The 25,190-nt window shown below is 40.1% G+C and overlaps 1 protein-coding gene across 6 annotated transcripts in view; it reads left to right on the top strand.

Moving 5' to 3' along the window:
• The window catches only part of INPP4B (inositol polyphosphate-4-phosphatase type II B), a 4,727,932-nt gene that overhangs the window by 2,443,717 nt on the left and 2,259,025 nt on the right, over positions 1-25,190 (top strand). The window contains exon 1 of one of the 6 annotated variants that reach the window (XM_044062272.1): positions 11,532-11,766. The exons of the other annotated variants lie outside the window; for them this stretch is intronic. The gene's annotated coding sequence lies outside the window, so the exon portion shown is untranslated. Of the gene's footprint in view, positions 1-11,531; positions 11,767-25,190 lie in introns of those variants that run through there. 6 annotated transcript variants of the gene reach the window in all.

Genomic DNA, 25,190 nt, shown 5'->3' on the forward strand with positions numbered 1-25,190 from the left:
AGTAAAAATATAAACTCCACCCAGAATCCACCCCTTTGAGAATTAAACTGGGAAACAAAGCAGTTTTTTATTAACTAAGATTTGTCATTTTATGTTGTCTAGTATTTATTACCATTTTCCAAAATATTACAGATAACCATTAATAGTTTTTTTACATCTACTTAAATTCTTTATTGACATCAATAATTTTTAAAGCACTTAAAAATAATGCAATATATGGACCGCCATAATTACTTTCCAATATCGGCAAAAAGACAAACCAGTTAAGGTCTACAGTAACGTAAGACCCAATCTTAACAATTGTTAAGCATCCCCTCCCAAGACCTGTTAAGATCAGGTCTCACATAAATGGCAGTGCTGGCCAGCAAAGCACAGTGGCAGAACTTGAGAATCAATTTTGTTTCTGCCTGCTGTGCTCACATCTGTCCCTAACTTTCTTACAAAATATTGCCTGCACAAACTTAACTGCTTTACCACCTATAAATGCCAGCAAAACACTTCATGTTTTTTTATTAATTTTTACTCTAATGAGTAGTACATGGAGAGATAAAACACCATGCACTACAAATAATCATAGGGTCTCCAATCATAACCTTGTATTATCTGTTCATGACATGGATGCTAAGATTCTCTTCTCAAGATTTACTCTTGAAGTGAATTTCTTGGCATAGGTTTATAGGTAAGCTGCCCTTGTGGGCCATTTTAAGCCTAGATAATTTCCCTTCTGAGGTGAGACTCATACCCTGTGCTTTATGACTTTGAGGTCAACACCTTAACCATTATACCACCACCCAACCCTAGGCAATCAGTCTGCAGATTATTAAACACCTAGGTAATAATCAGGCAGTGACCAAAGGTGAGACTCGAACCCTATATGCTGTCTGTGAGGTAAACACCTTAACCGTTATGCCAGTCCCCAAGCATTCATGTGTCAAATACATAATAAAGGGGTGACCTGCTCATAATCCTCTGTATTATTTGTATAGTTATATCCATTGCAGTCTTATCCATATTTGATTTGTCAGAATCCAGGTTATAATATTGTAAGTTTTGTTTTCGTCCAATCTAGTGAGAGCTTGTGTTTCTACCCGTTCGTTGCTTTCATCATTTGTTTCATTAATTCCATTGTGTCAGTATCAGCACTCTTCTGTGAGTATGTACTGTTTTATTGTTTTTCACTGCTTGGCTGTATTGAATGTAACATCATACGAAAGAATTAGCCTGTTTGCCTCCTGCTTATTAAGAAGAATTTGCTCAATCTAGGAAAACAATCACAGCCATGACAATGAAAGGTGCTGTGAGCATATTCATGACCAAATGAGCATCGTTCTGTAGTACAAGCCTGATTAATAGTTTGAAATGCTTGCCGTAAAATACAGTTATATCAAAATCTCTGTGAAAAGAAAAAATAATTTGAAAGGGAACAGATGGAATTATATGCAACAGTGGCAACTTTTATATGAAAGCTGATTGTAGGAGTGTCATAATTCATGACGGCAGGAGAAGATAATCTCTGACAGAGCTTTAAATCCATTGTCTTCACAACTTAAAATATCACCCATTTGAAGCATTGTGTCATATACTTTCAGGATGATGACTCTAAATCTTTTACCTTAGGGAATGGGAGGGGAATATCAGAACCTTTATCTTGCATACTGGAACGTTGACATCTGAGGGTGGGCATCATTTGATAAATGAATGGTATGCTTAATGCCTTCTACATTAGAACTACATACCTTAGTCATATATTGTTATACAGTTTATTGAAGCCAAAACAAACAGAATTATGAAAGTGAAACCACTGTATGTAAGTGATGAGGTAATGGAGTTAATTTCTGTAAAGGTACTTTTCAAGTGGGAGGGGAGACTCTTGTGACAAACAGTGGGTATCAATACATGGGACATAAAAGTGAAGAGTTGTAATGATGATTAATTAATTTATTTATTTTTATTTTTATTTTACATTTGTTGACCGGGCTAGTCCAACTGGATACATGCCCATTTTCAGTAGAGGCCCGGGGAGATAAGCTCCATTAAGCTAATAAAAATACATAGGATGATAGAGATTAATATCAAGAACTTGACTACAAAATTTAGAAAACAATACACTACTACTAGAAACATATTTACACAGTAGAGGGTTTGACATTCATTCCATTGAAGGCTAGCAAGTAATAGCATAATGTAAGAGATAACTAAGAAAAAAAATCAGGTTCAAACTAATTTTAAGGTTATTTCAAAATTCTACACTCAAATTGAAAAAAAGTTGCTAATATATACATAGTAGAAACGTGCTCCCAGAACAATGCTTGTTATGCAGTTAATACTCAGAGGCAGATTCCCAGAAAGACTAGGCTAGAAACAGAATTAAGGAAGTTTACTAATCCCACTATATGAGATGTGGGAGGGAGATATACAGAGAAGCAGCGATAGCGAGAGATGACGACGTGGAGTGAAAGGTGAGTGTTAGACTGGGTTAGTACATGGACATAGCCATTGTGTTTTAAGGAGTATTTTTAGTTGCTTTTTGAAGAGTGGTAATGAAGAGAGTGATGATAGTTCGCTGGGAAGACTGTTCCAGGTTTTCCCCACAGAGTTAGAAAAAAGAGAATCACCTGCTTTGTTGTAGGACTTATGGATGGTTACTAGTAATTTATCTGCTGAGTGAAGGGTTGTAAGATTTTTGTAGGGGGTTATAAGGCTATAGAGTATTGGAGTATTACTGGGATGATACAAAATCTTGTGGGTGATAATACGTTGCTGAAATTGAAGCTGGTTTTGCAGTTCCAGACATCCTAGCTGTTTAAGATTTTGACAATGGTGGGTTCTAAATGGAGAGCCAGTGGCAAATCTGACAATGTTGTTATGGGAGATTGCCAGTTTGTTAAGGTTGCTTTTAGATAGATTAGTATAAATGGAGGAGGCATAGAGGAGGGTGGAGATCAGAGGGGTGTGGGCAATGGTAGCTCTGGCTACAGGGATAAGGAAAGGTTTAATCCTGTAAAGGGAACCTAGCTTTCTATTTACTGATTTAATGGTTGAGTTAATGTGTGAGTGAAAGTTAAGGTTGTGGTCAGGTGATATGACAGTGCCATTATTGGATATAACTCTGAGATCTATTGGGGATGACTTTAGTGTTGGAGTGAACTTCAAAAGTTTAGTTTTTGGGGGGTTTAGGAGGAGGCAGCATTGAAGGAACCAGTTTTCTACTAAGTTAAATACTTTTTAGGTGATGGATTGGAGTTCAGCTGAAGAAGAGGCGACACAAATTAATGTGGAGTCGTCAGCATATTGTATGCAGGTAGCTTGAGGAGGATTTACATTTAGATCATTAATGAAAATAGAGAAAAGGAGAGGTCCCAGGATAGAGCCTTGAGGGACACCAAGGGTAATAGGGAGATGTGTGGATAAGTTATTGTCCCAAAGGACAGCTTATTGTCTATTTTCTAAGTAGGACTTGAACCATTGTAATGCGTGTGTGTCTGGTGAGAGTGATTTAAGTATGTTTATAAGTAACTGTTGGTTAACCATATCGAAGGCTTTAGAGAAGTCAATAAAGAGTGCAGAGGAAGGCATGTTGTTATTACGATTTTTGTTAATGCAGTCAGAAAAGGATCAGAGGGCAGTGGTAGTACTATGAAAAGGCCTAAAGCCATGCTGACAGTCAGCTAGTAGGTTATGGAGAAGGTGATCAAGTAGTTGCTGGTGGATGCATTTTTCCATGATTTTGGCTGAAGGAGAGAGTAAGGCTATGGGGCGAAAGTTTGAGATTTCGGTTGAGTTACCACCCTTGTGTAGTGGGATAATGTGGGAGATTTTCCAGAGAGATGGGATGGAACCTTCAGTAATGTTGTATCTTTCGGCTTTTCCTGGTTAGGGGTCGTCACAGCGGAACTCCGGTCCGCTAATGATTGGCAGCAGATTTTTACGTACCGAGTTGCCAGCCCTGATGTACAACCTTCAACGAAGGTGCACCCATTCACGCATGTCTCCACACAGAAGACGCTTTAGCTGAGAATCGAACAGGACAACATCTTAATGTGAGGCGACAATGCTACCACAGCACCACCACCACCGCAGTATCATGGAACCTTCAGTAATGGTTCTACTTATTAGGATGAAAATGGGATAGGCAAGTACTTTTGCTACAATTTGCAGGTATTCAGTTGGTAGCAGATCAGCTGAGGGTGTGCATGGTTTAAGTTTTTGAAGTAGGTGTAGATGAGGGAAGTTGGAACTGGTTATAAATGAAAGCTAAGAGGTAAGCTAGTTAAGGAGGAAGACAGACTTTAGCTAACAGGTGGTAAGGGAAATGGAAAGGGAAATGAAGAGCACATTTATAAAAAAAAAAAAAGGTGGATTGCAACATGCAAAAGTGAAGAGATAATTAAACAAATTTCTTGGATACTCCTAAAGTATGTAGACTCATTTTATTGGCTATGGTATAAAGTATTTCACATTTCAGCAGAACAAATATACATAATCATAGCCTCACCTCAGGCTTTGTGCCCACTGAGTGGCGCACAGCTACAGTTATCCCACTCCACAAGGGGGGGATCCATCTTGGATCCTGGGGACTACCGCCCCATCAGTCTGACGAGCCTGATCTGCAAGGCTATGGAATGTATTATCATGGAACTTATAAACAAAGACATTGGCAACCTTCAAACACTGGACCCCATGTAGTTTGGGTTCATGAAGGGCCGATCTTGTCTCCTGAACCTGATTGACTTCTTCGAATCAGTCTTCATAGCCGTGGACAAGGGTAAGGTGTTCCACACAGCCTATCTGGACCTCGCCAAGACCTTCGACATCATCCCCCACTCTGGAATCACAGATAAACTTAGTAAGCTGGGCATTAATCCCATCACTCAATGGGTTGCCAACTGGCTTACTGACAGACCCACACTGTAACAGTAGCCGACTCCAAATCCAACTCCAGACAAGTGACAAGTAGAGTACCCCAGGGTTCAGTCCTGGGATCGCTCTTGTTTGGCGTCTACTTCTCTGAAGTACAGTTCAGCACTAAGGGACTCTAGCTAACAAAGTTCGCAAATGACTGCAAACTGGGAGCCATTATTGAATCCCCAAATGATGTGGATATTCTACAAAAGGGCTTTACAGAAACAAATGCTTGGTGCTAGATCCATGGGCTCAAGCTGAATACCAAGAAATGTATAGTTATCCCCTTTAGAAAAAAACATGTACCCATGAATTACCACATAGATGGCAGTACACTAAACACTGAAAGTGTGATAAGAGACTTAGGGACACAGGTGGACAGTGGTCTCACCTTCGATAACCACATCGCCACAAAAGTCAGGAAATCCTTCTATGTGGCACACCTCATCACTAAGGGCTTTTCATGCAGAAAAAAGGAGGTCATTGTCCCACTGTACTCATCCCTCATTAGACCCATTATAGAATACAATGTCCCGTTTGGTATGTACCACTCAAGACATCTGCAACAACTGGAAAGGCTGCAGAAATACCTCACTAAAAGAATCACAGGCCTAAAGCAGATGCCCTATGCTGACCGTCTAAAAAAACTCCACCTATACTCTGTCGCATATCACCTACTCAGAGGCGATCATTGCTTATCATACAAGGCAATGTCAAACCCAGAGTTGTTGGACATGCTACACGTAAAGAAATCCCAATCCCTCAGAGACACACACTCCAGGGATCTAAACCTTGTCATCACAATGAACAAAACATGCTGGAGGGATAGGTTCCTGACCCAGAGACTCCCCAGACTCTGGAATAGATTGCCCATACATGTCAAGCAGAGCGCCTCTTTGGCCCTCTTCAAAAGGAATCTTGATGATTGGATGGGAGATAGGAAATTCACCCCGGGATCACGTCAGTCGGCCTGCTAGACAGAGGTCCAGGGAAGTAAATACTGTGGGAAGAAATAGCCAGGAAATTGTTATGGCTAGGCTTGTATAGGCCCTAGGGCCAATAGCCTAGTACCAACCTATAAATTAAAACATGAAATCTAATGCTGTTTTATACAACATAGTTTGTAGTTGCACATCCTTAGGGCAGGTTACGATCTTTCACAGAAGATGAGTAGTGTTGCTCTACTGCTTTTGTAGTTATAATGTTTAATTTTTGTTTTCTCTTTTCGACTCCAGCTCCTAACTGGTACTTTGTCACACCTTCTACATTGAAGTGATATTGATATATATATGTGTGTGTGTGTGTGATAGAGTGAGTGTGTGTGTGTGTATGTGTATGTGTCTGTGTGTGTGTGTGTGTGTGTGTGTGTGTGTGTGTGTGTGTGTGTGTGTGTGTGTGTATGGATGTAGTGAACCATGTTGAAGTGACATTTCATTAACAACACTAATGTCACCATCGAAAATGCTAACATTAACATACTTCTGGGCATACTTTGAGCATGAAACTTGGACTATGTAAACTAAAACCTTTTTTTCTTTTTTGGTAGCGGTGCCCCCCCCCCCCCACCCCTTGCTAATTGTGTGTATATATATATATATATATATATATATATATATATATATATATATATATATACACATACATATATATATGTATATATATATATGTCAGGTAGAACCATATATATATATATCTGTAGAGAGAGAGAGATAGTTTACTATCACAATCTTGAACCACACAATCTTGAAATACACAGTCTTAGGACCATAATATCAAAAACCAAAACAATGAAGGCCACTATATTTAACGATCTCAAGTACAGTATCTCCCTACCAATGTAAACCCAGAAAAAAAGTGTTAACATGGGTTCTGTAGGGGTTTGGGCCTAGGAACAAGTGCTAATATGGGTCCTGCAGTGGGTGTGAACCCAGGAATGAGTATTAACATGGGTCTTACGGGGGGGGGGGTATGCTCCTGACATCGATATTGTGGCCTTTAGCATTTTTGTCTTTAGTATTATAGCCAATTATACATTTCAAGATTGTGTGGTTAAAGATAGTGATAGTAAACCAGTGTGTGTGTGCGCGCACGCACACATGCTTCTGCGTAGTTTGGGGTGTGGAGACTTGTCCCCCCACAAAAAAAAATTTTTTGCATATTATATTAACTTGGAAGTTTTCATTGATCTAAGTTGCAACCTTCCAAAGTTTTAGACATTTTAGGCTAACTTAAACTCGTCAGTTAAACAATATACAAATGTTAATAGTATATTTGATATGAATACCTTACCATTCTTTTTTTTGCTTTGTAACTGTCAAAACTTTACTAGTTATCAAGGAGTCTTCTCCAGGGGTTCTCAGTGCCGACATTTTTACACAGAATTTGGTAATGTACTTTAGGACATTAGAACATTTTTCTTCTGAATTAAATTTGTACTTGTATTGCCCAGCAGCATATTTGTAATTTTGTATTGTTAATGTGTTCCATGAAAATGTGTAACCCACTTTCAAGTCTGTCACTGCTAGATGATATAAATAGAACTGATTCTAGGACTGACTCTTTATGTTACCACCCTATTGGACATACTCCTTTCTTTTTATTTTTTTTTCAGCTTTCTGTTGGCATGTATTGCTATGTAGTACATGTTTCTTCTCTAGTTTGCTGTCTTCTGGTCCAGCCTTACATAGTCTAGTTGAGTTATAATCTATATTCAGATCTCTATTGAAATGTCGGCATTTGAAGAGCCAAAACCCCCCTGAAAATGTCAGAAATTGCTCTTCCCCTTAAAACTTCTTTTGGAAAGCCCCTCACACCCCCCAAACATATATATACCAACTTACCAGACCTCAGAGAAAAGGGAATATTCCGAGCAATAGCATCTCAGAATTGGTATGTGTAAGTCCGTTCTTTCGACCATTCAGTCTCTATATTTCAGGATTTGCTATAGCTGGCCCTGACATTTCATATGCTTACCTTTGTATACTGTTCAGGTATTCTATATATAGGTTCATAGGTTTACACTAGGCTATCTGCCCTAAGGCATTTATAAGCCTAGCCTAAAGTTTTGTGGCTTACACCACCCCTTATATGAAAAAATACTGTGCCCATTAGTTTGTTGTGCCTCTGTCCAGCAGTGACACAGAGATGATTCCCGGGGTAAACCTACGATCTCCCATCCACAGGTCAAGATTTCTCTTGAACAGAGCCAGCTAGGTGCTCTGCCTCACATGGACCGGGATTTTATTCCACAGCATAGGGAGTCTCTGAGTGATAAATCTATCCCTCCAGCATGTCCTATTTATATCCGTGCTAAGGTTTAAGTCGCTTGCTCTAGTGGTTTTGGTGGATTTGGATTTTTTGAGGTGGAGCATGTCCATTTGGACATGGCCTTGTATGTCAGGCACATGTCACCTCTGAGCAGACGGTATGCGACTGAATAGAGCTGGAGTTTCTTCAATCTGGCAGCATATGACAGATTTTGGAGTCCCTTTATCCTTTTGGTGAGGAACTTTTGGGGTCTCTCCAATTGCTGCAGATGTCGGGTGAGATACATCCCGAATGGGGCATTGTACTCGATCATTGGTCTGATAAGTGAAGAGTACAGGGGAACAATGACCTCACTAGATCTGGATGTGAATCCCTTCATGATCAGGTGGGCAATGTAGAAGGTCTTTCTAACCACTTTAGCAACGTGAGTGTCAAAAGAAAGGCCACTGTCAACCTGGGTCCCCAGGTCCCTGATAACCTCTTCTGTGCTTAGTGGATTGCCACCTATATGGTAGCTTGGGGTTACCTTGTTTATGTCACATTTATTGATTGCTAGTTTACAGCTTGGTCATCTAGTCAAAGAAACCAGTTTTGTTTCACAGCAGTGCTAGTCTATAAGTCCATTTTTGTTGATAATTTGCTCTAGTATATTCAAGCTGTTCCATACTCAGTGTTTATATGATCGTATGATTTCTGTCACTGAAGTCTGACTGAATTGACTGGCATTAATTGTTGCCTTCCTTCCTCTTTAATTTCAGGCCAGGAATTAGGAGACAATTTTTCTGATACACAGCATGCACTGTCTAGCATCACTGCTTTGTCTGCTTTCAGTTTAGCAAGTTTTTTATTCTCGCTTGATAAATTAAATATGTGAATGTGCACAAAGTATTGACTTGAGTCTGTCGCACCTGCAAGCTCTGAGTGAGCCTGCTGTATAGAGATATTGTATGACAGCATAAAAATGTTATTTTGAATGCAAACACGTAGTTTATGGGAATACATACGGCAGAACCTGACAGAGCACAAGTCGGACATTCAGCCTCAGCACCAAGTCTAGCATTGATTTTGGATCGTTTGTGTTGTGAACTTCATAGTGGGACATCATATTACTTCATAGAAAGAACCCCAAGATGGTCATAGTTTTGTATAGGGTTATACACATGATCTGCCATCCTCTGGATGTTTGCAGTGTCCACAGCTCGATGCTTGCTGAAGTATTACGCTTCAGTAAAAGTGATCAGGAAATATGCAACAAGCAGCTAAAAGAGAGAGAGAGAGCTGCTTTTATGTACATCATCAGCTACTGCATACGTTCTGTGAGTCACATTTTAACTTCATATTTCTCTTACTCAAATCAGTATTTTAGTAAAATGGCAAACATTTTGTTGAACTTTAGCTCTTTATCTGGTTCATGGATTCAGCCTGCTCTTGGGTGCAAGTTATCGTATTTACAGTTACTGCTGTTCAGCAGAGACTGACTTCTGCAAAGCTGAAGTACTGTAGCCTAGCGCCTGTGTTATGGCTGTGAATGCTCAGTCAGAGGGTGACTCATGCCACATCTGAATACTGAGAGACCTTTTTGTAGGTCGCAACACACTTGTGTACTTCAGCTGCCTTATCTTGTCTTCATCAGACACTGTGGTTTATGACCTGCTGTAGTGCACTGCCGGCTATCAGTATTAAATTTCAGGTGTAGAGCTATGTTATGCTTCTCACCCTCTGTGTGTGTTCTGAATAACCTTTGCCGTTATGATTGTCATACTGAACATTTGGTGTTCTCATTGTAAATTATCAGCAACTATTTCAGCCTGTTAGCAGACACATACAGCCAGACAGCATTCCACATGAAATAGTTATACATGTATGCTTTGGTTTGATAGTTAGCTGTGTTATACGGGTTGGAGACAGTGGCACTGACAAAAAGACAGGAGTCAGAGCTTGACATGGCAGAGTTGAAGATGTTAAGATTTGCACTGGGTGTGACGAGGATGGACAGGATTAGGAATAAGTATATTGGAGGGTCAGCCCAGGTTGGAAGATTTGGAGACAAAGCCAGAGAGGCAAGATTACGTTGGTTTGGACATGTGCTGAGGAGGGATACAGAGTATATTGGGAAAAAGATGCTAAGGATGAAGCTGCCAGGTAACAGGAAAAGAGGAAGGCCTAAGATAAGGTTTATGGATGTGGTGAGAGAGGATATGCAGGTGGTTGGTGTGACAGAGCAAGATGCAGAGGACAGGAGGAAATGGAAACAGTTGATCTGCTGTGGCGACCCCTAACGGGAGCAGCCGAAAGAAGAATAAGAAGCTTTGGTTTGATAGTCCTGATACATGGGAAGGAACCACAAAGCATTAAGTCATCTGCAGATTTGTTTGGACTTAAAATGTTCAAAATGAGGTAAAAGTGTCAAATATAAGAAAGAACAGGAATTTGTGTGTGGGTGCGTGCGTGTGTGTATGTACGTATGTGTGCATGTATATTCCTCTGCTGCCTTGTGGATTTGTGCTTTTTATATTACATCTCACATGTGTGAAAAATAAAACATAATGAATAAACAGAAGAAAATATGTCCCAACAGCTTAGTCCTTCTGAAACTGTTCACATAATCTGCTGTTCTGTTGGGCAGGGGTATTAGCTTTGTAATCTAACAGTCTTCCCCAACACATACATTACACATCTATTACATTTATTTTCTTTCTTGGATACTTGCCAGATAGCTGTCTGGTCTCTTCCTGATGTTTAAAGTGCTTGTGTACGGAGCTGTGTATGCCTTTCCTTTTTGTCGTTTCCTTTCCTGTGATGTCTCTCTTCCTTCAAATAGCAAAAATTGCTGTGTTAGCTGTGCTTATTAACCTTTCATAAGTGCAAAGCTATTATCTAAAAAAACCTTGCAATGGTATGTCATGTAGTAATGTGAAAAACAATTACACTTTTGAATTTAGTAACCCAAGAATCCTTCATGTATAAATATATTGTGTGTAATATTGTTTGGCTGTATGTGTCAGCTAGCAGGCTGAAACAGTTGCTTCTAATTACTAGTGACTTGTTTTCTTTCCTGACAAATCATCTTTAATGTGGTGATAATAGTAACTGGAAAGATGTCCATCATGCACTCATGTTATTTGTTTTTGTTGTTTAGCTAAGGGCTATTGGTAACAGATGTATTGTTGGCAGTAAGGTAAACAGATTGCAGGGAACTACTTGACTTGTTAAAGCCTGGTACAGCATTTAGAGCCTGTCCTATGTACAATGTTAATGTTTAATCATGGAAGTCAGGAAGCAGCAGTCAGCCTCAGTTTGGTTTTCCTTTTTCACTTTCTGTGTATTGCGCAGAGTCTTTTCAGTAGAAGTTCCTCTGTGTGCGCACTCCTGGCCTTGTGTCCTTTGAAGTTATGGCATGCTGCTTATTAGACAGTGAAGATACCTAGTACTAGTGGTACCTGAAATTAAGGTGGTATGATATAACTCATGATGGATACCTGCAGATCATTCCCACATTTTTAGTGTTCTGTGCTAGCAGAAAAGTTGTCTGAAGATTTTTTTATAAATCTGTCTTCTCCATACAACCTTTGGACTTTTTTCAGCATTATACTGATGGTAAGTTTTCTGGGGAAAATCCTTATAAAAATATAAATTTAAACATTTCTGAGACAGATAGTCATTCTGTTGTATGTGAAATATAGGTTTGCATGTGTGAACTTTAACACGGTGTTTGTGATTTGAATAACTACAAGTTTCTGTTTTTAAATGTTTACATGGATGACAGCCATACAGCAGTAAAACCTTGTGGAAGAGTGTAATATAGAGACGTGATGGGATGTTCACTATTCTCAAGAGACCACTTGTCATGTGTGGAAGCCTCCATGCAGAGCTATTTTAAGTAACTGTTATTAAGTAGGCTGTACTGCTACTCCTGTGTCTGGCGTTCCAAAGCAGTACCACAGAGCACACTAGGAGCCCCCAGACAGTGACACTGGATGCCTGCTTTAGACATCCATTCCCCTGCATGACTTCCATAGGGGACAACAGGCACATAAATCACAACATGGAGCTAGATAAATTGTTTGCAGTTGCTCTGTTTGGATCCTGTGACCTATATTCATCAAACTTTTCATATTATTGAAGAATGTGGTTATTTTTGTCTCACTTTGCCTCCTGGTTTTTTAACTACTGCTCTGCTTTTTCATTGTTACATGAGATTGTTTTCCTCTAAATCATAATACACTGTTACTTACTGTATACTATAAATACATATATATGTATATCTTCAAATAATGCATGTGTCCTCAGATCATTTGTTTATTTTACTAGTGCATGACATACATGATATACATTGGAGATTCCAAATTTTGCAGGAAAGTAAGCATGTGCTCATTTTGTTCTAAGTTATTAGCATTTAGTGCACATAGACCTAAATACGTAGTGTAATTTTTGGACATTCCTCTGGTGAAGATGGATTTGAACCTGGATGGACTGTACTGACTAATAAAACAGTATATAAAACAATATATTTAAATAAATAACAATTAGTGTGGCATGCACTTAAACTGTAGTCACGTTAATAACAAAAGAAGACACAGGTCAGCATTCTACACAGGATAATCTTGATGTGACGCCCCCATGAGAAAAAGGAAGTGATTAGAATGGTGCCAGCTAGACACTGGAGTAGTGTAGTAAAGTTCATACCATTTTAAAGTACTTTATTTTATTTAACAATTTGTCTGTGGCTAAATACCTCTGTTCAGTAATGGTATAGGGCGAGTATTGAGTACTTATAAGTCTTAGGATCACAAGTGTTTTATATTTATGTGTAATCATTTAGTTATTGATGTAGTTTGCACACCAGAGAATCCCTAATGCAGAGGAATGCCATGGTCAGCAAAATGGAATAGCAGTAGTACTCTAGAGTGAAACACATGAAACAATCCATTAATTAAATGTACCCTCTTCAGCATAGGCTGGAGAAAACAAGTAATTTTTAGATGTCAGCTAGCACACTGCTCTTTTATTTAATTTACATAAAGCTATTTTCCCTAAGGCCACGAAGGAAAATAGACTCAATTACTGAAATACTTTCTGTCAGACACCCATCTGTTTGACCTACCTTTAAAAGTAGTGTTTGTGTCACATCTACTCTGATAAAATTGTACTAAAGTTACAGTGTGCATATGACACAAAAGAAGGACTGCATACAGGAGAAATTGCAGAATTTGGTTGAGAGAGCGGTTGCAATTGGTACTGTGTATGACCAATAATTATACCCCTCTAGACCTGAGACATTTGCATAGCCCTTGGCAGAAGTGGAGAGATGGAGAGTAATCAACATTTCCCAAGACATGGGCTCTTGACGTTAAATGCTGTGGTACCTGGCGATGTCACTGTTTTTGGAAAATTTCTAAAGCTGTGATGTATGATATAGGACTCTGTAGGTCACTCACATGCCATTTTATTCTTGTGGGTACATGGACTGCACAATGTGGGAAAACAAAGAGAGGTGTACCTGGACACTGAGGAAGATTTTCCTGTAGTCACAAGCCATGAGCTATACTATGTTCTTTACCCAAGGTCTGAATGCTGACCCTATGTGGGTAAAGTATGCCTGAACAGTTGACCCTGCTTAACTCATTTTGGAGATCTGGACTGGGGAGTTAGCAGGAGTGGCAGTCCAGTGGCATTTCCTTATATGAGAATTCTTTCTTTTGGCATCATCTAAATTACATTTATATAGTGCTGAAATCAGCAGCATTCTAAAATATATGCACTGAGGGACTACCTCAGTATCAGAACTTGCTACAGTGAATTTCTTGGTAGGCTTTTTATTTTAAATGAATTGACAAGCTGATCCAAATCTGAAAATGTACTTATAACTATGAAGATATATGATTTTTTTTTTTTTTTTTAGTTAATTAAAAGATCTACATAATTTGTATTCTGCATAGTCCAGCCTTTATGACTTTGGTACCATGAACTATTGAAAAATAAAAGTGCCAACTCAGGACCAAGGAGGGAATACTGTGTAATACCAGCTCATGATAGGTGCTGGTTGTGATAGTCCTTCTGTCATTGTTAGTTCTTGAATTGCTCTCAGATAGTTGTAAAACAAAGATCAATACAGGAGTCAAGCTAGATTGCTGAACTTTAATTTTGAAGTGTCATTAACTCAGTCTCTTCTAATCGGATACAAATTGCTGGAATTAGAAACATGAACATTTTCTTTCATCAGAAACATTTCATTACTTGGATGTAAGCTCTTTCATGATGTCTCATGTTCAAGAAAGGTAATGGTCAGTCGTGTATAACATAGCATGGCTGTTTAAACATCCATAGAGACGCTTCTCACTTCCAAGGAATGTGGATTTAATTTTCTCAAACGTAGCTAGGAGGTAACTAACTTAGTATGGCAGATGAGACCATACCTCTCATCCTCTTAGCACAAGAAATCTGGACAAAGCCAAAAATAATGGGAGGACAAAGGCCCACAAATAAGGTCAGATCTTAATTATTGGTCTTATAAATTTAGAAAGTTGCTAGAATAACATGATTCTTGTTAGCGTGCATTTTCTGAATGATTTGAAGTCTGAAACTCAAATGTTTGTCATAATTTAATGACTTCATTTCTCACTGGTTTGCCAGACATGCACAGATTATATGAGGAACAAACCAAAAATATGACACAAAAATCTGGACAGTTTGCAAAAGTCTGGATAGTTGAGAGGTATGGATGAGACATGGCTGGTGAACTGCAAAATTCCAAAGGCTGCAATCTTTTCACAGATGTCTGAACAGTCTGTCCTATTTTTCACAAACACATCCTGAGTAGCAAAATAGTATGAAAGCTTTTATATATTGCACATACCTTGCCAGAAATTGCTTCCCCTGGTTTAATTCTTCTTGAGCAGTTTGATAGACCAGATCTTGGCTAGGAGAAGCAAGAACATGTGAATAGGTCCAGTGGAAAAAGCATTAAGGTGGGACCTAGCATGACTTGGGATTGTATTTTAAAATAAAAGGAGCATATATGTATCTGCAATGTCAGGGCATGAAGAAGGTCTTTTAAACTGATATGTATCTCATTTTTTTTGTTTGATGCTGTGCATGAAATGTTGCAGTTCTGTTTCACCTGACCAGAGACATAGAATATCTATCCATTAAATCTTATCAATTCCATTAGCACTGAAAGAAAATAAGCAAATAGGTGGCAGTGAGATGCCCAAATTGATCACTCAGTGAGTTATGTGACATGTTTGACCCTACATTTTATTTTCTTGTACTACAGTGCATATTGTAACCACTTCCCAGGCTATGGGTGAATCAAAAGGTATTGTCATATATAGGAACCTAACAGCGATAACCCCCTTTATAAACAAGCCATTATAAATAAAAGTGTTTTAAATTATGCCTCTGTTGTCTAAAGGTAATTTTGTACTGCATTTGTGTTGGTCAGTAAATAAGACAAAGACATAATATGTATGCTGCAACCTGTTTTGTATATTCCTGCTGCCCTGAGATTCAAACTGAGGAGATAACAGGTACCATACAACATGCAGTCTTTTGTGACTGGTTCATTAGCATTAACGTTTCATGCCCCATGCATACATTCAGTACATTTCATAACATTTCTTTTAAAAAATATATATATATAATATATCAATGTACACATGCACACACATACACCATACCTTTCAAATGCACCTAATTTTACAGAATGTCCCTGATTTTGCTTCATATTTTTGCCCTCTCCCTCATAAAATTTTTGATTTTGTGGCAGATCACTGATTTACAGACATAGAATTTGATATGTTTTATTATTTAGAAAATTAATGTTGATACAAACACTTTGTAATATTAACATTTTAAGTGAATTAGTGTAATATTTAAAAATGCTTCCATCATTTTGGGACTTTGACCCTCCCCTCAGCTGTTTTTGGCTTTGTTGCTGATTCTAGAGCAATGAAATTGAGAGCCAACACACACAAGTTATATGTACCTGGGAGGTAACATGCATTTCACATCAAACTGAAACTTTGTACATACAGAAATTTTTGGTAATGAAATTATCATTCATTAAACTGTTCAGAGCTGAAAATAATTCTGTCTTACTCCCTGGTGGTTAGTGATTTCTCCCTTACTCCCCAATCCCCGTAATAATTTAAATGCCGTTCACACACAAGAGTTTAGTGAGCTTCCTGAAGACCTGGTTCATAGGTTCATAGATTGGTACGAGTGGCTATCGGCCCTAGCGCCTATACAAGCCTAGCCATAGCAATTCCCTGGCTATTTCTTACCACACTATTTACTTCCCTGGACCCTTGCCTAGCAGGGCAACTGACGTGATCCCCAGAGTGAATTTCCTTTCTCCCATCCAATCGTCAAGGTTCCTTTTGAAGAGGGCCAAGGAGGTGCTCTGCTTGACATGTATGGGTAGTCTGTTCCAGAGTCTGGGGAGTCTCTGGGTCAGGAACCTATCCCTCCAGCATGTTTTGTTTATTGTGATGACAAGGTTTAGGTCCCTGGAGCGTGTGTCTCTGAGGGATTGGGATTTCTTTAAGTGTAGCATGTCCAACAGCTCTGGGTTTGACATGGCCTTGTATGTTAAGCAGAGATCGCCTCTGAGTAGACTATATGCGACAGAGTATAGCTGGAGTTTTTTAAGGTGGTCAGCATAGGGCATCTGCTTTAGGCCTGTGATTCTTTTAGTGAGGTATTTCTGCGGCCTTTCCAGTTGTCGCAGATGTCTTGAGAGGTATGTACCAAATGGTTTCTTCAACATTTACTCTGTGGAATATTTTCTGTTAATTTATACTGGATATCTGGTCTTTTGAGGCTAGTTCTTGCTGGTCTACAGTTTCAGTGGGAGACACAACTTCAAGAGTCTGTCAGAAGCTCTTGCCTATACCAGTTCATAGTTTTATGGGGAATTTGTAAAGGTACCGTGATGTGTACACTTTCATTTACACATCTCAGTAACTTTTTTGAATTCAGAGAAAGCCTTACCACTGAGCAGCACTATGGTCTAGTATGAAGACAAGCATTACTGTGTAAGGCTGGCTTCGCAAACATGCTCTATGCTAATGAGGCAGTATGACAGAGAGGCATATGCTAATTAACCATGTGCTTCCCCCCAGTACTGCCTCCAGGAAGGCATCTGCACACTAAGTGATTCAGAACATCTCTGGTACATGTAGATCATCACTGTCAGCCCCACCATTTTGCTATGGTGAACATGGACAGAAAGTCATGTAACACAGGGATTGGGGGTTAGGGGGAACAACTAGATACCATGGATACTACACTTGTGCCGTAAGACCACTTAAAGCAATTCAGGCACAAGGGGTGGAGAGAACACTAGACACAAGTGATATAACTTGCAACATAGGAGGGCAAAATTCGGAGACAGGTACAGGGATTGGTGTGTGTGTGTGTGTGTGTGTGTGTGTGTGTGTGTGTGTGTGTGTGTGTGTGTGTGTGTGTGTGTGCATGACTGTGGGTTGAGATGGTTGTCATACCAACACACTGCTAGACTAATGAGCATATTCTACAGCACTGAGTATAGGAATCAATAGTCATCAGGAAGTTCACTAAACTCTCGCGCCTTAATGGCACTTCAGCTGTTATGTGCATCTGGGATTGGGAAGGAAACCACTAGCCACCAGGGAATAAGATAAACCCTTGTGTCTTAATGGCACTTCAGCTGTTATGGGGTTGGGGTAGAAGAAACAGTAACCACCAGGGAGTAATCTAAACTCTCGTATCTTAGCAGCAGTTTATGTGTTATGGGGTCAGGTGGTTGGTAGAAACCATTAACAACCAGAGTGTATTCTGAACTCTTGTGCGTTAATGGCAGTTCAAGTAGTACAGGGATACAGTGCAGCAACAGCAGTCATCTGCACATCTCAGTAATTAAGTGCAATCCAGAGACATGCAAATTAGTTGAGAATGAGGTCTTCTTCATTGTGGCTGACATGTCTGAGTCATAAAATACAGTGTTGTTGAAACAGGACCTACAGCTTTCACTAGGCCGTTTAATGAATCACAAGGTTAGTGTTTTTGCAGCAGTTCTGGTTGTGACATGTAAGGTTGCTGTTCTTCATGTATCATCAATTTAGACTGACTTGTGTTATACAGATATCTGTAATTTCTGCTATAAAGCTTTCCGTCTACCCTTTTAATTACATAGGATGTTGATCTAGATGGCTTTACCAACAACTTCATCTTCAGGGAAGTAGAAAAGTTCTGTACTCACTGTGCTGTAAGGACAGTTTGGAACCTGGGTATTCATGCAGTCCTACTTTGAGACTGTTCTGACACAGGGTGCATATGGAACACATCTGCATTGTAGATGTCACTTGCTCTACCCTGTGTAGGACATCCATGGTTTTATTGCTATTGTTCTTAATCCTGCAATGTCAGAAAAATATTCCATTTCTGAGTTCACAAGCTTTCTCATTGCCTGTTTTTCACTTCTCTTATGTTGTTTTAAAAGATCATGAGCAAGTGATTAATTTTCATTCGATGAAGTATTTTTCCTAGTTTTATTGCTGCTGTCCTTTTTATTACAGTGCCACAAAAACATCCCATTTGTGTTTACAAGCTTCCTCAATGGCTGTTTTTACTTCTCCCATATTATCATAAAAGATCATGGACAAGTGAATATGTTTTGACTCGATGAAGTATTTTTCCCAGCTTTTCTCCTCTTCAGTTTCTACTTTTTGAGTGGTTGATGATTTACCATCAATAGGAGATTGAAAACTGAAGAAGAAGAAAAAAGATGGGGAAAAATAGTAGGCTAGCAAAAATAATTCTTGAAACAACTGTATCCTACTATAAACTGCTGTCCAATCTCTTCCTTCCAGCTGAAAAGGTCTATCTCAGATAGGATAAAAATGAAAATGACTATTAGGTGTAATGTTGGTTGTAATGTAACACTACTGTCAACAATTTTTTTTTTGTAAGGGTTACAACATTGTAGTATTTCACCCAATTTAAGATGTCTGGTGGACAGTAACATGCAGAAAACTTACTTCTCCCTATCCTCCATTTCTGTGCACTGAGCAGGCAATCAACACGTATACTGCCATATAAGTTCCCCACTCCCCTAAAGCAGCATGCAACATTTTTAGGAAATGTGGTTCTAGGCTTATTGCAAAATATTCGAAGGTAGGTTAGTGTGTCCATCCAGATGAGAGGGTTGCAGGGAACTGATGATGAAGCACTCCTGAGGATTCCAGTTACTGCTGCTGACATCAGGTTTCTGTTTCTGAAAAGTGCTCTGAGCAGGCAATATGCTTGTGCCTTAGGTTATACTCCGTGGGGGTGGAGGGGCATAGATAGGGAAGAGCTATTCGAAAAACTTCATAATCTAATGTTGTCCTTTTCATTCTTCCTCAACTTATGGGTTATGGATCCGATCCTCGGATCTGACTTGGCCAAATTCTACAGACTTTGAATCCAACTCTCAAGCTCCTCCCTCTACCCATAATGCCCCAGTCCATCCCCAGTACCTCAGATCTCATATGCTGCCATCTTGCACAGACATGAGTTTTCTGCTGCAGCATTTGTTACACGTTTAGGTGGTCATAAGTGTATTGGTTTATCTATATCTCCTCCTGTTTTATATTTTCTAATATATTCCTTAAATATTTAAACTTTACCTCCCTCTAGTTTTCATTTTTTTCTTCATCAGATTTCTTACTTTAACAAAGTAAGTTTTGTAAGTGTCATTGCTGGAACTCCTTTTATCCTATCCTTTTATTTCCTACCCATTTTAATGGGGTATTCCTTATTACCATTGCTGGTGATTTCTGTTGATCATTTCTACAGTTTAAAAAAAATCCTTTTTCTTTATCACATATTGTCTTATAGTTATAGTATCATGGCTGAAATGCCTACAGGTTTCAAAAAATGCATTTTCTGTGGGCACAAAATCCTGAACTCGGATGCCCACAGGGAGTACATTTATTGTTTAGGAGCAGTGCACTTGTCTATGAACTGTACCATTTGTGCAGGATTTAACTTCAGGGCTATTGCTGACAGATGTAATAAGCTAGGTCTTAAGGGAGTTGCTACCACCTTCATCTTCCTCTTCCTGAAGAGTTCAAACCCCCCAGTAAATCTTCAAAGGCTTCTTTGGAGCACAGGAAAAGATCTCCAAAGACTTCATCATCCTCAGAGCCACCACAAAAGATAAGAAGATCTTCTAACCCAACTTCATCTGAGCCAAGAAGAAATCAATGGATCATAAGATTTAGGATCTGATAATTAGTATCTGGTACTTCTGCTGTGCAGCCCATGGATCCAAAATTTTTGGATCCTATATCAAGTGTTTCTCAGGCACCAAAAACTAATTTTCCCAAATTCATCATAGATCCCATATCTCCTCGGCTCCATTCCCATTTAAGCAAATGCCAAGAAAGCACTCCAGACCTCAGTCGACCACCTCATCCATTAGGTCCTCCAGGAGTCTCAATGAAACAGAAGTGGATAGGATGATGAGGAAGTTCCTCAGAGCTCATATCCAGATGAGGATTATTCTGTCTCCATCTCTCATTGGATCTGTGAGCCTTTCACCCTCTCATACACTGTTGTATCACATTTTCCAATTTGTGCCTCAGTTTCAGAGCCCTAGGATCTGAGAGTCCTATGAGTGCCAGTGTTGGAGCCGAAGAAAGTTACGTCTTCGACTCCAAATGTATCCCTGACCGGTTCTGCTCCTGCTCCCTTAGATCAGGATGGATCTTGGAGCTGAAGCATCGGCGTCAGCTCTGTGGGGCTGGGATTGACCCTGATTTTGTTGAAGCTTTCCATGCCCCTTGGAGCCTGATCCTACACTCTATCCCCCTTTGGTTCCGAGCTCTGATCCCGATAGACCTACTCCACAGGGACAGCCTGTACCAAGAGCATCCAGACATTTCCAATAGTGGAACTATGCCTCTCTTCAGACATCTCTCCACAGCATCCCACTGAAGAGGTTCACTGAAAGAGAACATGCAAAAGGAAGCACATAGCCCCATGGAATCCTGCACTGAAGATACTAACTTCAATGAAGGGGAATGGTCCCCCAGATCACCACCTGACGTCATCTCCTTTGGAGGCATTTTGGAAATACTTAAGCAAAAAGCTTTTAGTTTCTAAGATAACCCATTCCTTGAGGAGTCTGTATTTTTGGAAGGTTTTAGTTCTGGCCCATCTATGTCTTGAGTGACTTCCCCAGCTGATGAACTTATCGACCTAGTCTCTCACCTGGCATGGAGGAAACTGTACTTTTTTGAAACTTTTCCTTATTGACCAGACAGAATTTTAGTCCCTCCAAAAGATAGAACCCATAAGAAGCTCGGGGAACAAAACTCCTATATCCACCCCCCAGCAGAGAGTCTAGGGCATTGGACAGGTTTGGAAAGTACATATTTGCATCAGTGACCTTTGCCATGTGGTCATTGCACTATTTGGCACACTTTACTAGACTACAGCGGAACTTGACTAAGGAACTCTGTATGTCAGTGTCTCCAGAGAATTATAAAACATCATCCTTGCAGGTGGCCACTTTTTTATCTATGTTGAATGCATCTAGGAGGTTAATTTTGCATGCTGTGGAAGGTACCTCACAGCCGCCGGTTCAGGCATTGCCATAAGGAGACTTGCCTGGATGTGGCTATGCAACTTTGTGGAGCCCTTCAAATTTTCTTTCATCACTACTCCCTTTGATGGAGCTTCCTTGTTTGGTGCCCTGTGAAAGAAACACTTTCCTCGCAGCGAGCAGGAAAGAAAGACCTTGTGTGCCATAGGGATTCACTTTTTTACCCCTCAATGATCCTTTTCAATGAATCAAAGAGGAGGCAAGAAAATGTGGTTCCACAAATCCCAGGGATTTTTCCAGGATTCACACAGAGATAACTCCCTCAGAGGCAGAAGAGAGAGTCTGAATGGAAGACACAGGCCTCATGGCAGGGGAGGTCTGCAAAATCAGGGTTTCCAAGATTCTTTTTTGGATAGACCCTTTCAGTATTTCTGAAGTACTGTCCGACTGCCTGCCTCTGGAATCAGCTGGCGAGCAGGAAAGAAAGACCCTGTGTGCCATAGGGATTCACTTTTCTACCCCTCAATGATCCTTTTCAATGAATCAAAGAGGAGGCAAGAAAATGTGGTTCCACAAATCCCAGGGATTTTTCCAGGATTCACACAGAGATAACTCCCTCAGAGGCAGAAGAGAGAGTCTGAATGGAAGACACAGGCCTCATGGCAGGGGAGGTCTGCAAAGTCAGGGTTTCCAAGATTCTTTTTTGGATAGACCCTTTCAGTATTCCTGAAGTACTGTCCGACTGCCTGCCTCTGGAATCAGCTGGGGGACATTTGTCCTTGTGTACAGATACCTGGGCTAAAGAGTTGCTAAACATAATATGCAGAGGTTACTTTATACCATTTTTCTAAACACTTCCTGATGTTCCACCCAGTCAGAGAGAGGCTGCAGCTCAAGAAATTTAGAAGCTCAACAAAAGAGTCATCCAGGAGATCCCACCAGACGAGAGAGGTTTCAGAACTTACTGGAGTTTCTTTTTAATGCCAAAAAAAAGATAAGGAATCTGAGACCAATTTAGGATCTAAGCAACCTGAACCAATATGTTAAGAAGTCAAAATTCCGAATGGTCACAGTTCAGTCTGGCCTACCTCTATTACACAAGGACTGTTGGATTTGCACAGTCGATCTTCAGGATGCATACTATCACATCAAAATAGACAATCCAGAAGACACTTGAGCTTTCAGCTGGGAGCCAGTCACTATCAATTCAGAGCCCTGCCCTTTGGACTTACTACAGCCTACAGAGTGTTTACTAAATGTATGGCAGTGGTAGCACCTCACTTGAGACTGCAAGGATTCTGGGTGTTTCCATACTTAGATAATTGACTCCTTACCACTCCAACCAAGCATATCCTAGAACAGACCAGGGACTATTTGACCAAGCATATCCTAGAACAGACCAGGGCTATTTGCTCCAAATTTGCCAGTCTTTCAGCATTACAGTCAACATGCCCAAATCAAAGCTACTACTGGTTTAGAGCGTGAAGTCCATTGGTGCTCATCTGAATACTATAAGTCACCCTGCTTCTCTACCCCCATATTGTGTGACCACAGTCAAGTCCCAGGTTCAAAAAAATCATTTCTCATCCTGCTTCTTCCACCAGGCTAGTTCTGCAGGCTCTATGGTCCATGGCAGCTATTAATCCTCTTAGCACATTACTATATATGTGTTCTGCAATGGACTCTAGCTGTTCAGTGGTCTATTCTTATGCAGCCTCTTTCTTATCCAGTCAGATTCACTCAGGTATGCAGGGATCATCTTGAATGAGACTCTCATAAGTCGCCCTTTTGTTCTATCACCCCTGTAGCCACAGTAACCATGGACAACTCCAAACTAAGGTGGGGGGATTTTTTGGGAAAGATGGTCCAGGCCAATTCGCATGTCAGTGTCCTAGAGATGAGAGCACTCCTTCTGGTGTTGCAGGCTTTTCAAAATGTTTTTTGTCCAGGGACCATTGCTATTCAAGCCAACAACATGTCTGTGGTCTGGTATATCAACAGACAAGGTGGAACTTGATCTTAACCCCTCTGTTGAGAAGCCATAAGAGTATGGCAATGGGCGATCCTCTCCAACTACTTTCTAGTGGTAATGCATGTACTGGGAAGTCCAACATACTAGCGGACAAGCTCAGTAGGTCCATTCTGATGCCTCACGAGTGGTCTCTCAATCAGTCAGTGGCAGAGGAAGTTGTCTATCATTGGGGCCAACCTTGCTATGACCTCTTTGCCTCTCCCCACAACAACAAATGCAGCAAGTACTTTACCCTGATTCCCCCAGGGAGAGTCACCGAGAGATGCTCTAGTCCACATTTGGTCCTTGGGTCTCTTTACATTTATCCCCAGTACCCCTAATTCCAAAAGTCTTACAGAAAAGCAGCCTGTTGAAGAGCTCGGCTATCCTCGTCGCCACCTTCTGGCCTCACCAAGTGTGGTTCCCCTTTCTTTGGTCTCATCTTCTTTATCCTCCTTGGATACTGGACCCCAGTCCAGACCTCCTGTCACATCCCTCGAGGGTAAAACATCTGAATATTCCAGCCTTTACATTAACCACATGGTTTCTCCAATTCCGTTGATAGCTAGACAGCCCAGGCATTCTTCCCCGGTTTGTAATATTCTTTTGTCATCACTGACAGATTCCACTAAGAGGATTTGCAAGTGCAAATGGAAAAGATTTTCAATGTGGGCCCTGAAAAATTATGTTAATCCCTTTACTCTCTGTAGTTCATCTATATTGGAGATTTTCGCTTCTATTTTTTACAGAAGGTGCTAATTTTTCTGCAGCCATATCAAACTTTCACTCAGGAGGTGGTTCTTGCCTGACTGCTTCCAAATTATGTAAGACCTTTCTAAAGGATACCTTCCTGTTCAGACCCCCAGTGAAAGATCCAGCACCTCTCTGAAATTTGACAGTAGTACTGCAGGACTTAACTCAACAACCCTTAGAACCTTCATTAAAAACTGACTTAAAATTCCTGTCTTGGAAAACAGCCATTTTAGTTGCTATTACTTCTGCTAAAAGGATTTCCGTACTTCAGGCTCTTTCATCAAAAGCCCATACATTGTGTTTCATAAAGACAGGGTTACCTTACAAACTAGCCCCTCTTTCCTACCAAAAGTAGCTTCTGAATCAAATGTAAATCAAACCATTCACTTACCAGTTTTCTTTCCAAAATTTTCAAACAAAGGAGAATACATGCTACATCTTTTGGATGTGCAGAGACAATTACATTTCTACTTACAGAACAAAAGAATTCAGAAAAAGAGACCAGCTGTTTGTTTCCCTTTCACCGAGTCAGCTGGGTTCTCCAGTTTCTAAAGTTACATCTGTCAAATGGATAACTAATTAATTAACTAATCTCCCTACCAAAACCACCTAAGGCCCATTCAACTAGATCCATGGCCACCTCATCTGTCTTCTGGTCTAGAACATCCATTGATGATGATTGTG

This window comes from Protopterus annectens, chromosome 2.part1, assembly GCF_019279795.1.
Source record: "Protopterus annectens isolate FY-2018-M chromosome 2.part1, PAN1.0, whole genome shotgun sequence".
NCBI classification, from domain to species: Eukaryota; Metazoa; Chordata; order Ceratodontiformes; family Protopteridae; genus Protopterus; species Protopterus annectens.